The 14,973-nt window shown below is 49.3% G+C and overlaps 1 long non-coding RNA gene across 1 annotated transcript; it reads right to left on the reverse strand.

Annotated features, from left to right (window-relative positions):
- Window positions 1–6,670: 6,670 nt before the first annotated feature.
- Window positions 6,671–12,653, reverse strand: LOC112990455 (uncharacterized). The gene is made up of 2 exons (XR_010392457.1): window positions 12,320–12,653; window positions 6,671–7,571 (listed from the first exon to the last, which is right to left on the reverse strand). It is a non-coding gene; the product is annotated as an uncharacterized LOC112990455 (long non-coding RNA).
- Window positions 12,654–14,973: the final 2,320 nt, after the last annotated feature.

The raw sequence follows: 14,973 nt of genomic DNA on the forward strand, positions 1-14,973 counted from the left end.
TCCCAGGATAGAAGATGTGAGAGGGACACGAGCCAGCACCCAAGCTGGGAAGTATCTGTCCGTAGGTCTCTCCCTATGCCCAGAGGAAGCAGGCAGAGGACGAGACGCTTAGAGAAGCGCTGGAAGCAAAATCCACTGCAGGAATAAATCAGTGGCCATTACAAGATGAGTAATAGTCTAACTACTTCCTATCTCTCAACCGCTGTGGGAAACGTGAGGCAGCTGTGGATGCATTACACATAGTTTTCGTGTTTGAAGATTACAAGGATTTGTTACCACATCCTCCGTCAGCCACTGAAGCTGCCTGTGCTGGAGCACGCAGGGAAGAGATGAAGGTGCAGCGCTGTAAAACACTCCTGCCTCATATAAAGGGAGCGTGAAAGCCCTCTTCGTCTGTCCGTCCTGGCAGGAAAGATCCCTCAGACCCCGAAGGCAACACTTGTGAAGAGCCCCCAGCACCAAGGGCTCTGGGAGCAGGTGCTGGGGCGGGGGGCGCGGGGGCCGGTGCATCTCTTCCTGCTTCCCAAAATTCCAGGCAGTCCGTGCTCGCTTTTTTGGAAACTGGAGCCATACTGAGGAAAAATCACGTTTATGCTGGATCTTTGGCTGTAGCCTGTGATCAGGGTTTCGAAGCCTAGGCAGACTATGTTTGATCCTTCCCTTTTTGGTTTTTCAGTCCTAGACTTTTTTTTAAATCCAGCGTAATTATCTGAGTGATTAAAAATAATCGTGTGAACTGACCACATCCAAAAGAGGTCAGCTTCAGAAGTCAGTTTTATTTGTTTATTCTTGTGTCATCCAAACTTTAACTGTCATGCAAAACAATAAAAAAAGCACTTTTGCAAAAGCGTACCTAAGTTCCTTGATGTGATGGAAACAATTCTGCAAAGAAAGACTTCTCACACATCTGGGCTTTTACAACTTGTCGCCAGCCTCCTAAACTGCAGGCTTCAGTGTGAAATATATTTTAATAACTAAAATTTCCTCTGAAAAGATGAACAAAGACTAACAGACTACAGCATACTATATTGCCATTATTATTATTCGTTTTCCTGGCACCCAAAATGTGTCAGGCAACAAGCAAACACAGAAGAAGGTACTAACATGCAGGTTACTTGAGGGAGAAAAATTAAGAACTGCCTTACTAATCTTGTCATGCAAGTAGCCTCATGATTGAACTTCGTGACAGCAGGCAATGAGAAGTGCTCAGTAGCTACTAACTGTACATGAAGTGGCCAGAAAAACACCCAGTTTTATAGTTTTATAACCGAAGGCTGCTGGCAGTATGTACACAGCCCTGCAGCAGCGACATCCAAGACGCAGCCTCCATGGATCCAGAACTGAATGCTGGTACTGACAAAATTAAAAGATGAAGTGATCATAAGTTATAGAAACTTTCTCTTGCTCTCTCTGTAAAGAGCATTTTGTGTAATTGAGAACTATCCTAATACATGGAGAAGCAAAATGGTTAACTAACGAGCTGACATCTGGTGCTCCGAAAGAGCCAGGAATGTTCCTGCGGAGGTCGCGGGGTGAGCTGCGGAGCTGCTGAACTAAACGAACCAGGAGATTTCATGTACAGAGTATCACATTTCTGAGCATATTCTTGACATCTTGTCATATACACATCACCACTGTTATAAATGAGTCGTAATAGCAGTTCCCTTTGAATGCGGTGCTTAAATATACAGTATTCTTCTAACAAATTCCCCATTTTTGAAGAGATTGGAAAGCTGTATGTTTTTCAAGCAATATGCTCAATATGAATGTGCATGTGAACGATTTGAACTCCACTAGAGCAATCACAAATCACAACAGAACCAAAGTAGTGGCCCCAAGTGGAAATACCAATGCAAACACGGTTTCCCCTCTCTCCTTTGCACACAAGGGGTAAAACCAGCCACAGTAGCATCACAGACCCCAAAGCTGTGGGTCCGGTTTGTAATATAACTGTCAAAAAATCTGTCTCTCCCCAACACTTTGCCATGTACCAGCCTCTGGAAGGCTGCGTAAACATTTGGAAACAGCAATAAATACTTCCCAGCATCTGCTGTCCTGGTCAGATCAACACAATTTTTTACTCCTGTTACATGTGTTCTGTTTCTTCTCCCAGCTGAAACAAGCAACTTCAGAGGTACCTAAGAAAAAGGGCCAAAGAACCAGTTCTGTCAGACTAAGGAAAAACTATCTTTTCCTAGAATTAACCACAACCTGCAATTTGGGAGCGACGCACCAGCAGGAATTCACTGTGACATGAGGTAGAATTTTCTAGATAAGACAACTTTTCTTAGTTAACCCAAGCACAGTGTTTTAAGCTCTCCAATGAAGAAGCACAATCAGAAACTGCATGCAAGTCCAGCCGGTAGCTTTGTAGTTTTGTCTAACTCTCCACCTCAGTCACCGAGGACTTCACTTTCCACTGCCCTTGCGTGGTCCCAGCACCTTGCTCCTGGCTCCAGCACTTGCCATGTTGTTCCCACATTTGCTGCTGCCCATGGGAACGACTCTGGTCCTACAGCTCATCTGCGATTGCTCTAAATCAATGCCATTCATGTATTAATGTAACCTCGTACAACATTCAAACACATTCACACATGCTACGACCAGCACTGACTTTGTACTTCCCAGACCCCAAAACAGACTTAGCTCTTCAGCTCTAGCAAGCCACAGTGCAAAAGTGATATTTGAATATTTGAAATGAGCTCCGTGTGCCGCTTAAAAAGTAACGAACTCCTTGCATCAGTCACACTTGCAAATAGATTTAGGAAGCACAGGCAGATCTAGCAGATGAAGCTTTCAGTAGCATTCATGTTGCACAACTCTCTCTGCCTCACCAGAAAACTCTGGCCCTTATGTTTGGTTGTGTTGAGTCCTGAGGGGCTTGGCATCTCCAAAAGTGCATGCACCTTCTGGGAGATGCATCGCAACCTCCAAACAAAGCAGCTTGAGAGGGTCAATGTGCTGCTTCTCAGAGCTCAGTCATAAACACTGCACTAAAACATCTTCTTCCACTTATTTCCCTCCCATTATTTCAGCCATTTCTGAACTACCCATTTAAAGGAACAAATGGCAAACAGTAGTTCTCTGACAGCAGCTTTGTAAACACACGCACACACACACACACACACACACCCCACAAAGTGCAACAGAAATTCCTGTGTCATTTTTGAATACAGTTTGATCTCTAAGCACAGCCCCATTTATCAAGACAAGTGCTATGGAAATTAGTTGAAGAAATAGACTGCTCCAGGTGTAGCTTGACATTGCACTTTCCCACCTGGATTTTGCACGCACAAACCAAGTCCCAACTCATTCCCCAAAGGATAAAGTCAGCTATCAGGCTGGTTATAGATTGGCCCCTAAAATTTCTCTGTGTATCCTATGTATTAATACAGACACGGTTTGAATAATAAGAGTCCCTGTAATGTGTAGACAATAACTAACCAATGGAGACAAAGACATTTATACAATTTCTCCCAGCATTTTATCAAATTCCTCTATTCATCTGCCCATCTACCTGGCAAAACTGGCAACAAGAGAGAAGCATTATCTGTAGAAGCTATTTTTGAAATTAACAGTATGTAAAATGCTAATCCCGACCCAGGAGCTCCCGGCTGGCTCTTCTCCCTTCCCTTGGCAGGGCTCCACGCGTTCCTGCTGCTCTCTCCCACAAAGGGCAGCTCCCTCTCCTCGCCTTCCCGGCCCGTCCGTCGCAGCGCTCCAGGGGCACCAGCTATCCCACCACGATGCCGTGATCCCAGCGAGGTCGTAGCCACGCAGCTGCACACAGGTCTGCAGCGCGTAGTCTGGAGTTTGTTCTCCAGGCTGTGCGCGTTAGTGCACGGGTGCTTCAGAGAGGCTCCCAGGGTGCGGATTTCCCAGGAGGGGTATGAGAGCTTTCCCCACAACGGGGTCCCACAGGCACGTCCTTATTCACCTGCACACGCTCGGGTGATTCCACATCAGCTCTGTTTTGTTGATTAAGAGGTCCCTTCTGCTCACATCACCCCAGGCCCTTTGCTTGAGAGCCCCATCCACCACTTGGTTGTTGGCCATTCTCTCCCTCCTCGTCATTCCTAGTTTAAAGCCCTTCTTTACACAAGATTTCTGTTAAGTTTCTGTTAAATAATTAAAAGAAGAGCTATTTTCCAGCTGCGATGTGGCAGAAATCATGTTGGTCATATCTGTAGTTGTTCCCAAACTGAAAGGATTGGTTAAGGAGGGTGTGTGCCTGTTCTCTGCGCCACAGCACAACCCATGACCGGTCCCCTCCATGCTGGGGTATGAGGGTGCAGCTCCCTCCCAGTGCTTCGGCTTTGTACTGGGAGCCGGCTCTTCATCACCACTGCCTTTGAGTATCTGTTGTCAATGCTGACAAATGTGCGAGTCTGCCTCCAAACACGAACGGGAAATATTACTAAGATTATCTTGCATGTCAATGTCACTATGCAGTCACTTAACAATCACTCAAAGAAATGCTATAAAATATCACTTTTTTACATAGATGAATAATAGAGTGTTTGTCAGTCACTTCTAGGCTGACTGAGCCCCTTTAACTCCCTGAAACTAGAGTCCTTTTTTTTCCTAAACCTCCCGAGAAAATGTTGACAAAACAGGCAATTTTCTGTAATCTCCCTGCAAGCTTCTGTCAGCGCGCGCGGCAGCCAGGACCCGCTCAGCGGCGATAGGGCGGCGGGGTGACCTTTGACTTCGGCCCCTCGCGGGCCGCGCGCTCCCCTACGCCTGACAGTTGCGCCTTTCAGGTGCGGGATGCGGCCCGCGGCACGGGCCCCCCTGCGCTGAAGGCGGCCTTTGTCTCCCAGCTGACTGAGCAGCTCTTACGGCGGGGATAAGAAATGCAGTTAATAGCTCAAGAGTGGCCTAATCATCGGCTGCTATTACCCCTCCAATATTAGGGGGGATGACAGACCTATCAATAACGGAGCCCCAGGTGAGGTACACGAGCTGATAACGTGAACTTTGGCTTGATCTTTGCTCTGCAGAGCACAGCACTCATTTGAAAGAGGAGCCAGCATCTATTTTCTTCTTCATATTGTGCCAAAAGTCTTTCAGCTGGGCAGCTTTTGTTGTGTTTTTCTATCTTAAACCACAGTGATTTGACCAATTCCATTTATAAGCAGAGATGAAAACCCGAGACGGCGCGAGCGGGGCTGCACCTGCGTGCCTGTGCTCACCGGCGCGGGAACGTGAGGATGAGGAAGGGGGAGGCAGGCGTCGGTGCCTGACCCCTCCTTGCACGCACGCGAATGCACTCACGTACTTGCACGCACGAATCACACACGCTGTTTTCAGAGCAGCTATCGCGGGCATCGCTGAGCCCCTGCACCGGCTGCGGCGAGCCCGGGGCCGTGACCCCCCCGCGCCTCTCCCGCGGCTCGGCGCTCCCCACCGTGGCCCCCGCGGCCGCGGTGCCGCTCGGCATCGCATGAGATCACGGAGAAACAGCGCTCCTCATTGTCAAACTATGTTCGGTTTGTATTGTTTAAAAAAAAACCTCTTTAAATTAGATTTCTGTTTAATCCTTTCCTTTTGAAATAAGGGAACCTTTAACAAGCCAAAGTGTATGTTGTTTTAAAACAGATCCAATCTTTCAAGAATGCCTTTGTTTTCATCAGGTATTTAACTGGAGTTTTGTTACTAATGCTGGACTTACAGTAGCTAAAGCCAATATAATACTTTCCCGAAATGTTACTCAGAACCGCTTAGGCTAATATTTCCAAGGCCAGAATCCTTTAAGAAGCTAAGGACACCGTCCCAAACAGCGCAGGGACATAGAGCACCACGTCTGACACCACTTTTTTTTTCCTTTTTTTTTTTTTAACTCTGGGCAAGGTCTGTGTTCTTAAACTCCTATGGCGATTCTTGCATCGACTTCTGCTCTGGCAGCCTTCTCTTAAGCGCTGTGAAAGGGAAAAGAATGTATAATCCTAAGACTCACAGTGAAGAGATTGGGATCTGAACCGGAGGAAATGTGAGCCCAGGAAGCACTAATCCCTGCGAAGGCCGGCAGCAGGCAGGGGCGAGGAGCCGCCCGCCGCGCTCCAGGGGCTCCCGGGCGGGGATTAGGCGGCTGGCGGCGGACGCCCTCGCCCAGCCTCCACCCGGTCCCTCCCGCGGCCCCGCGGCCCTCGTCCCGCTTCGCCCCAGCCAGCAGTGCTGCGGAAGGGTAACTCCTGCGCTGGCGCGGCCCACGCCACGCTGCAGCAGCCTGCCTTGCCGCGTGCCCCGGAGCGACGGGGCTGCTTTCCCGCTGGGAACACGGTGCAGCAGTGCCCGTGTGCAGCACACAGCAAGGCGTATGCGCGTAACACGGCAATGCATACGTGCAGAACACGGCAATGCATACGTGCAGAACACGGCTACATGTCTGTGCGTACAGGCAAGGTCTGAGGAATACACGGCTTTCCCTGCGCCCAGGGCAAGGTGCAGTCAGACCGACGGGGCTGTGCTTCAGCCTCGGCTGCTCGCACGCCTCCCGGCACCGCCGCACCTCGCCCGGCGTTTCGGGCGCGCTGGAAACGCTCTCCTTTGTCTGCTAAGCTTGATCTGTTTTCCAGGAGCGGGGCAGGTTTAATGTCTCCACCGTGCTGCAGTGATGCCGTTCATTATATTAACTACTCTCCACCCAGAAATGACAATCCAGCATATCTCCAAATTAGCCTTTTTATTGAAATCAATAAAAGAGAAAACACACGACACTAAACTATTTGGTGGCAGCTTTGTTATAAACTCATTACGGGAAAACCAGCAGTTGGACAGACCTTTAACCGCTGTCATTGATTCCCGGGCGGGGAGAGTGATCTACGGCGTTAATCAGCGGAGCCGGGGCAGCGCCCGCGCCCTGCGTGGGGCTCGGCGGCCTCCGCGCGCCCGCGTGCCCCCGCGCCGCGTCCGGGTCCTGCGCCCCTGCCAGGGCACGCGGCGAGCTCGGGTTGCACAGGCGCTGCTTCGCATCCTAAAAGAAACGTGCTCTGGAGCGACGTGGTCCCAGCGCTCGCCCAGCTGAGCGGAGCTTTGCCCTCGGCTGACGGCCGCCGGACTGACCGTGTCCTGCCTCGGCGGCTGGCACCGCGCCGGCTCTGGGGCCCCCGGCGCGGCAGCTCCCGGGCTGCGGGTCCGAGGCGACGTTAGCCCCGCTCTGCCGCCCGGCCGCCGGACTTGGGCGTTCCCCTCGAGCTCCTTCCTCCGCAAGGTCGCTGAGAGGGAGGCGACGGCGTCAGCATTAATACCACGCTGCTGTCTCACGCTCTATCTCAAAGTTTAGGCAGTAAAACACTTAAAAATAAGATTTCTTTCACAAGAAAGAATGAACTGAATTTTTGCAGATATCCCGTATCGAAAAGCTTCAAAGAGTCAGCATCTGATATCAGACTACTCTTGCAGGAGCCTGGTGTCGGTTTACCTGGAAATACATATTTACTTGCAGGCCTTTGGCTTCAGCCTGTGTCTGGCTGCTGCTAGGAGACTGTCTGCAATGCCAAACCATTGCTGAACACTCCTCTTGGCCACGGTGCCCCCAGACAAGCATCCTCTCGTCAGTGTCTATGCACCTCAAAAAAGACAAAAGAAAAAAATTCAGGCAGAAAGTAAACGTTTTTTAATGAAGAATAAATGTCTGCAAATAAGATACATTTTCTGAGATCAACAAAGAATTTTCTTCTTCCCACAAAATCGCTGCACCGGCAACCACACCTAGGAAGGCATTTCCAGGCGCCCCGGCCCGGGGACAGAGCCCTGCGGTGCAGCCGGGCCGGGGACGCAGCCCACGGCTCCGCACCACGGGTCGCCCGGCCAGCACCCGCGGCAGCGCGGGGCCGTGGAGCCTTTGCCGGCAACGCTGTGCCGGCAGCACAGGCGCGTGCTTCCTTCTGACTGCTGTATTAAAGCTGAGCTAAAATGTTTTTCTGCTCTATAGATTTTTTTTTTAATGGATTTTCCCATACAGACGCTAAGCTCTTTTTACAGGATTTGTGAGGATATTCAAATTCACCCTAGGGAAAAATTTTTCTATTTACTCAAATGAAAAACAACTGTTTCCCCTAGGAACTTTCTGCAGGTTCCTCCCTAGGATAAAACTCACTACGTTCACATGAAAATATTGTTACCTTTGTTGCCAAAATTGGTTGGTTTTCTTTGTTTTTTCACAAAATAACTATTTTACATGAGTGTAAAAAACAGTGTATTTTCCCAAGGAAAAAAAGCAAGCAAATCGTAGCAAATATCAGAATGTGTACATTACTTTTAAATTTTTCTGTAGCCCAAAAGCACTTCAACTTTCTCCTACAGGAGCCCCTCCGCTGCGTCCCACAAGTGCATGCACCGTCCCCTTCACGCTCGCCCCTCCGCTGCGTCCAAGTGCATGCACCGTCCCCTTCACGCTCGCCCCTCCGCTCCGTCCCACAAGTGCATGCACCGTCCCCTTCACGCTCGCCCCTCCGCTGCGTCCCACAAGTGCATGCACCGTCCCCTTCACGCCCGCCCCTCCGCTGCGTCCCACAAGTGCATGCACCGTCCCCTTCACGCCCGCCCCTCCGCTGCGTCCCACAAGTGCATGCACCGTCCCCTTCACGCTCGCCCCTCCGCTGCGTCCCACAAGTGCATGCACCGTCCCCTTCACGCTCGCCCCTCCGCTGCGTCCCACAAGTGCATGCACCGTCCCCTTCACGCCCGCCCCTCCGCTGCGTCCCACAAGTGCATGCACCGTCCCCTTCACGCTCGCCCCTCCGCTGTGTCCCACAAGTGCATGCACCGTCCCCTTCACGCTCGCCCCTCCGCTGCGTCCCACAAGTGCATGCACCGTCCCCTTCACGCCCGCCCCTCCGCTGCGTCCCACAAGTGCATGCACCGTCCCCTTCACGCCCGCCCCTCCGCTGCGTCCCACAAGTGCATGCACCGTCCCCTTCACGCTCGCCCCTCCGCTGCGTCCCACAAGTGCATGCACCGTCCCCTTCACGCTCGCCCCTCCGCTGCGTCCCACAAGTGCATGCACCGTCCCCTTCACGCTCGCCCCTCCGCTGCGTCCCACAAGTGCATGCACCGTCCCCTTCACGCTCGCCCCTCCGCTGCGTCCCACAAGTGCATGCACCGTCCCCTTCACGCCCGCCCCTCCGCTGCGTCCCACAAGTGCATGCACGACCCGGCCCCTGCAGGAACCGGCCCCCGCCCCGGCTCTAGCCCCCCACGAGGCCACGGTTCCCCTGGATCCCATCCCAAAACACCAGATTTCCCCCCAGGGACTGGAATGCCTCCCAGAGGGCTGAACACGGCTGCCAAGCCAAACCCAGCACCCTCGCTGGGCTCTGGGTCGTGGCCCCCTCACGTGAGCCCCACGCTCCTCCCCGCTGCAGGGCTGCACTGGAGCTGGTCCCCTCTGTCCTGGCAGCTGCAACGGAAACACGAGCGGTGCCGCCGTGGAGAGGAGGCCCCAGCACACGCCCGCAGCGCCGTCGTCGCGCTGGCACAGCCCCGTAGCTCCCCGCGCTGCTCCAGCGGCCCAGCCGGTCCTGGCGGGAGCACCGGTGGGTTCGTTCGGACTAGCAGACCGTGACTTTGTTAATGGCAAATCATGAACGATTGGAAACACGCACAGCAGCTTAAAAATATTTTTCTGTGAATAACTGGGAAATATTTTTGTCAGTTTACTCAAAAAAGTAGCAGGATAGCAGCAGACATGGAGATTACGGAACCTCACGCACGTGACGTGCATGCACAGCTCCACGCAGAATGGGTACTTCCATGGAGCAATATGGGATAAAGGGCCAAAGCAAGTTTATGATAGAGATTAGCAAGTTAATACACTGCAAATGCTTTTTATTTTAGTAGTAAAGAAGAATATAATTCTGTGGGCTATAAAGTAATAAAAAAAACACATTTACTATTTGCTTAACATCATTCCTTGTTTCTATCCCATGTTAACCAAGGGATTAGAATGAACTTTTATTTTTATTTGATAGATGCTGACTTGGTGGTACCTTTACATTCTGTTTCCCTGGTTAAATTAATTTGATTGTTTTTTTCACATTTCTGATTACAAACATTTCTATTTGCATGGCTCCTGCTTATCATACTGAGTAGCATCTTTCTGCCACATAAACACGTTATGATTTTTCTCCTCTACAAAGTTTAAGCTTCAATGGCCTCTACAAAACATAGTTTGGATAAAAAGAGGAACCAAGATTTTCAGCACTCTAGATAGCAACAAGTTGATGAGTCACGATCAGGTCTTATTATGACTGAAGGGCTTTTCAGTTAATTGTACAAGAAAAATCTTGCTCCAACGCCGTTGCACGCTTCCCTGTGACCGAGGAAGAGCTACTGCAGTGTTTCCCACAAGACAGCAACCGAAAGCCTCTTACGCATATGTCCTGTGCTAAGGATATCTTCTATTTCCCCGCCATCTGTGTGGCATGGTGCCTTCTTCAACTTCTATTTCCTTGACGGGTTTGGGCCATCTTCAAATTTCCTCCTTTTATATTCGAAACTTCCCACGGGATTATTGTATTTGGGGGTGGGAGGTCAGTGACTTTTCTCAGCTTTAGTCCACTCGTGACGGGACATGGCGAGCAGCTTGTCACAGGCATCGGTGCAGCTTTCCCCAGGAACAGGGGGGGAATCTGGGAAGGGCCGGTGGGTTCCCGCGCTTTGGGCCTCAGCTGACAGCAGCATCCGGGACACCTCGCTGAAAAGCTGCTGAGCTCTGAAATTTTACCTTAAAATTGCATTCTGCTTTTCAGGTTCCAGGCCCGTGGCTCCCCCGGCGAGAGCTGGGGGCTTCGTGCTTTGACCCCTCGTTGGATTCGGAGGAAGGGAAGCAACGGGCGGAGAAACGGCCACGTCCCGCTTGCCCTCCCCAGAGGGCAGAGCCAGCCACATCCCACCTCGCAGCGCAAGAGCAGCCGTGCTGCTGTAAAAGGGAACACGCGCGAACCCTGATTCAATACTGGAACAGGCTGATGCACTCGTGGAGGAAAATATATAAACACAAAGCTTAAAATAGCTCATACGGCGCACTGTAATGTGAAATGTGTTCAGACATAAATATCCAAAAAAATGCTTTAAAAATATAAATGAGGAGAAGACATACTGATACTGGGTCTTCCAAAACTTCTGATTTTTGGTCACTGCACGATTTTTTATCTTCGATCCCATATCCAGCAAAATTAGATTTACTGTCCTTGCTTCTTATGAAATTACACAGAGGCTGCTGCTTTATTCCTCTCCAGGACAGTAAAAAGCAATAAAATTCTTGCAGATTTCGACAGCAGGCAATTCAATAAAAGGCTATGTATATTTTATAAGTACAATAAAGACAAGTCTATAGCTGAATCATAAATGGGTTTTTGTTTGGTTGGCTTGATTTTGCAAGCATCCTTGTTGGAGTCTGTTTGCAACACAGGTTGGTCTTCACAACACACAGTCTTCCTTTTTTGGGGAGAAGCAAGAATGAAATTTATATCTCTATAATGTATTATTTAAGATTTGCTCAAGGGATTTTGCAATGTGGGTCTCTCTTAAAATTTAAAGGTGTTGTGGAACTCAATACTTCGAGTTCTTGATTAGTGCTATAAAATTTTATATATAATTTTTGTTACATTGTAGAGCTTATCTCTCTCATCATTGCAGCTTTCCCTTTGTTATGAACAAACAATAAATATTTGATACATACATAATTATTTTCTAGACTTACATCAATGCTCACGGTTTTTTTAATTCAGCAATAATGTAAGACAACATGGAGATGAATGGATTAGTGCATTTCTGAACAACAGGGTTACAGTGGATTTACTGACAGTACCTGCCTGCTGAAATATGAAATTTCATACAAATGTGAAACACAAACTTAGCAACACGCAAATGAACTGTCTTGCATAATTACAGAAGTATAAATTTTATTTTCTTCTCACTTGAAAAAAGAAATTAAAAAATATGAAGCAGCTGCACTCGGAGTTAAAAATGCGCTCCCTATTTCCAGTCCCTGAGACTGGTTCGCAGCACCCAGAATGAGTGAGGGATCCATCTGAGCAGGGAGAGCGCCATCGAAGCCCGCGTCTGCCAGGCAGGAGCCTGCTCCCGCGCCCGCGAGGGCTCCCCGGGGCCCCAGGCTGCCCTGCCGCATCCCCGGCGGAGCCTGGCTCCCTCGCCCGGGGCCGTCAGCGGGTCGGGCTGAACGAGGCTCCCGGCTCTCAGGGTACCCGAACGTTATGGGACAGGCCTAAACACATTTTTTTCACTATCGTTGTGCAATTAGAGCCATTCTCGTGCTGTAAGAATTATAAAAAAAAATAAGCATTTGGCTTACCAAGAGAAGTTCATCCAGAACGTGTCTGTCTCAAAAATCAGAATAAGCATGCTTTGGAAAGACACCTATGTCACCCCATCAAATGTGAAGGAAAAGTTTCCTTTCAAATAATTTTTAGGACAATTATCTTTCCGGTCATAACAGAAAAATTCTGAAACCCAGCATCTTAAAAATAAATTATTTAAATTAATCACAGTATGAAAAACAGAGGAGGAAAAAAAAACCCAATACCATAAAAAAGCATTCAAGACAAGGAAGAAAAATGACGGTCTCTCAGCTCAGAATGATTAAGACATAAATATTAAAAAAAAAGAGAGAGAGAGAGAATGAGAGCTATGGATTCATCTCAGATTTCTGTCTCCAAGCTGTTGCTGATTGGAAATCTGCTCCGAGATACTACTCGTATCAGACCTAGCACTTAGAGCTGGGCATGTAAGTACTAAACCCCTCCTAAAATAATTGCAGCTTTCTGCTTTCTGCTAAATCCTAATGAGAAAATTCTCCTTTGGCACTGTCAGCTTGCTAGTTGAAGCCGTGTAACGCAGTGACCGTATATTTCTATATGCTTGTGACTTTGGTGGTTACATGCTCGGGATTTTTACATCAGAGGCCTTGGTCCTAATTGCTTTTCTCCTTTCCAGGTCATTCGTACCTACACAAAGTAGATACAGCACTGAAAAAGCGCTGGCTCGCGCTGGAGCCGTGGTGCGTTGGTGCTGACACGGGGCAGGAGAGCAGCGGTTCGGGCCGAATCCGGGAGCCTGGGCTTCACGGGAGCCGCGCGGCCTGAAGAGGCAAATACAGCAGAGCAGCACGATCCGAATTTTGATAGTTGGAAGACTTTCTACAACTTAGTTAAATCTTAAAAGCATAGTAACTGATGAATCACATTTGTGGCCCACAGCTGGCACAGAAAAAAAGAGGAGAAAAGGAAAAAGGGCAGAAGAGTGCTTTGAAACCGCAGCATCCCAAATGCAGCACGGGCACTGTTGTGCACAGGGCTGTTAGAGCAAGTAACGGCAGCGCAATTGCTAATGCCAAAAGAAGGAGAAGTTACAACGGAGAGAGGTACCAGCATCGCCCCAGGTTACACGCACGAACCTCCACCTAAGTCACTCCTGCTGTAGCACAGGGTGATCAGTTCAGTGTATCGCAGAAGCTTTGAGGCTTTTATTTCAGCTAATGCTTTTGGAAATAAAAGAACAGTTGGATGTAAAATTGATACAGAAAATGTTAACTAGGCTGTTCTCTTGTATATAGAAGCCACTACTAACCTTTTTGTCTTCCCATCCCATCAAACATCTCATGGATGCTATTTTGCATGAAGACTGGAAAAAGCTTTAGTGTGGTTATATATACAGGACAAAACAGACCTCATGTATTTTAGAGTCAGTCTACTGCAAGTATCAACACGTAGGGTAACTAACCAGTCAATTGGAAAAAACAGAAATGTTGTGCCAAAAGTGAAAAGGCAGCAAATCACTGAGCCAGACACATACAATTTCTCAGTAGTTTAGATATGTTATTGCTTTGTTTTTCTGCCAAATGAATTCTCTGTCAGGTGTCCACACATGAAGTCAAAATGCCATTCAGGATTTTTATAACCTGTTACAGGTGCACATTTGCAATACTCAGAGACACCGGTATGGAAACAAGTTAAAGCTGGCAGCATCACACTGACTTCATCATCATCAAATTTACTTTGGTTGCCTGCAGAGTACTCCACCGCATTAAGCAGCTCGTATTCAGCACCCTTTAAAAGGCCAGACACCAGGAGAGCCGCTCCAAACGGCAGGAACCAGCAAAGCCGTATCCTGTAAGGGAAGGGGCAAGGGGAAAGGGGAAAGAGGGGCGGCGAGGGGCGGCGAGGCGCGGCGCGGCGAGGGCCCTCTTCCGTTAGCCATCACCAGGAAGCACTGTAAATAAACCGTGAAAAGGCGTTCTTCAGGGCGCTGCGGAAGCGGCGGCAGTGCACGTCTGCTCTGGCAGCTGGACACGGCGGCACCGAAGAGAAGAGCCCTGCGGTGGCTCCGAGGGAAGCGCAGCCGGCCCTGCTCCGCTCCCCGCCGTCTCCCGGCTGCGCGTGCATCCCCTGCCTCCGCTCGAGAAGAAGCGGACCCCGCGAGATGAGGAGCTGTTGGCCACGGCTGACGCCTGGCACCAGCGCACAAGCTCCACCAAAGCCCACGGATTCCCCCCACGGGTCAAAATTCCCTCACAGGAAGGTGGAGGCAGCAGTGATTTTCAGTCCGTCTCAGCAGTGCAACATGACATGGGTACGGCGGCGTGCCAGGACACGCGGCGCAGCGCTGCCTCGCCATTCTCAGAGTCCAACCCCAGGCCAGCAATTTACGCCAAGCAACTGTCTAAGAGGTTCAATTCAGACCTCCCTTCCGGGAAAATAACTGGGTCTTTTCTATAATTAGTTTTATTAGTTTTAAGAAATACATAGAAAGGATGTGATTCTGCAGTGAGAGCATTTAATGAGCATTTCCTTTAAAGAGCAAAGCAGTTAGTAGCACTATTACACAAAAAGAATATTTCAGGCATTTGGCTTTGCAGATCGTGAGCATCACAATTCAAAACAGTATCTTTTGTGCAGAAATAGTGTTTCCACTTAACAGTAGTAAAAGGAAGTGCTTTACATTATTTTT

This window comes from Dromaius novaehollandiae, chromosome 20 (assembly GCF_036370855.1).
Source record: "Dromaius novaehollandiae isolate bDroNov1 chromosome 20, bDroNov1.hap1, whole genome shotgun sequence".
NCBI classification, from domain to species: Eukaryota; Metazoa; Chordata; class Aves; order Casuariiformes; family Dromaiidae; genus Dromaius; species Dromaius novaehollandiae.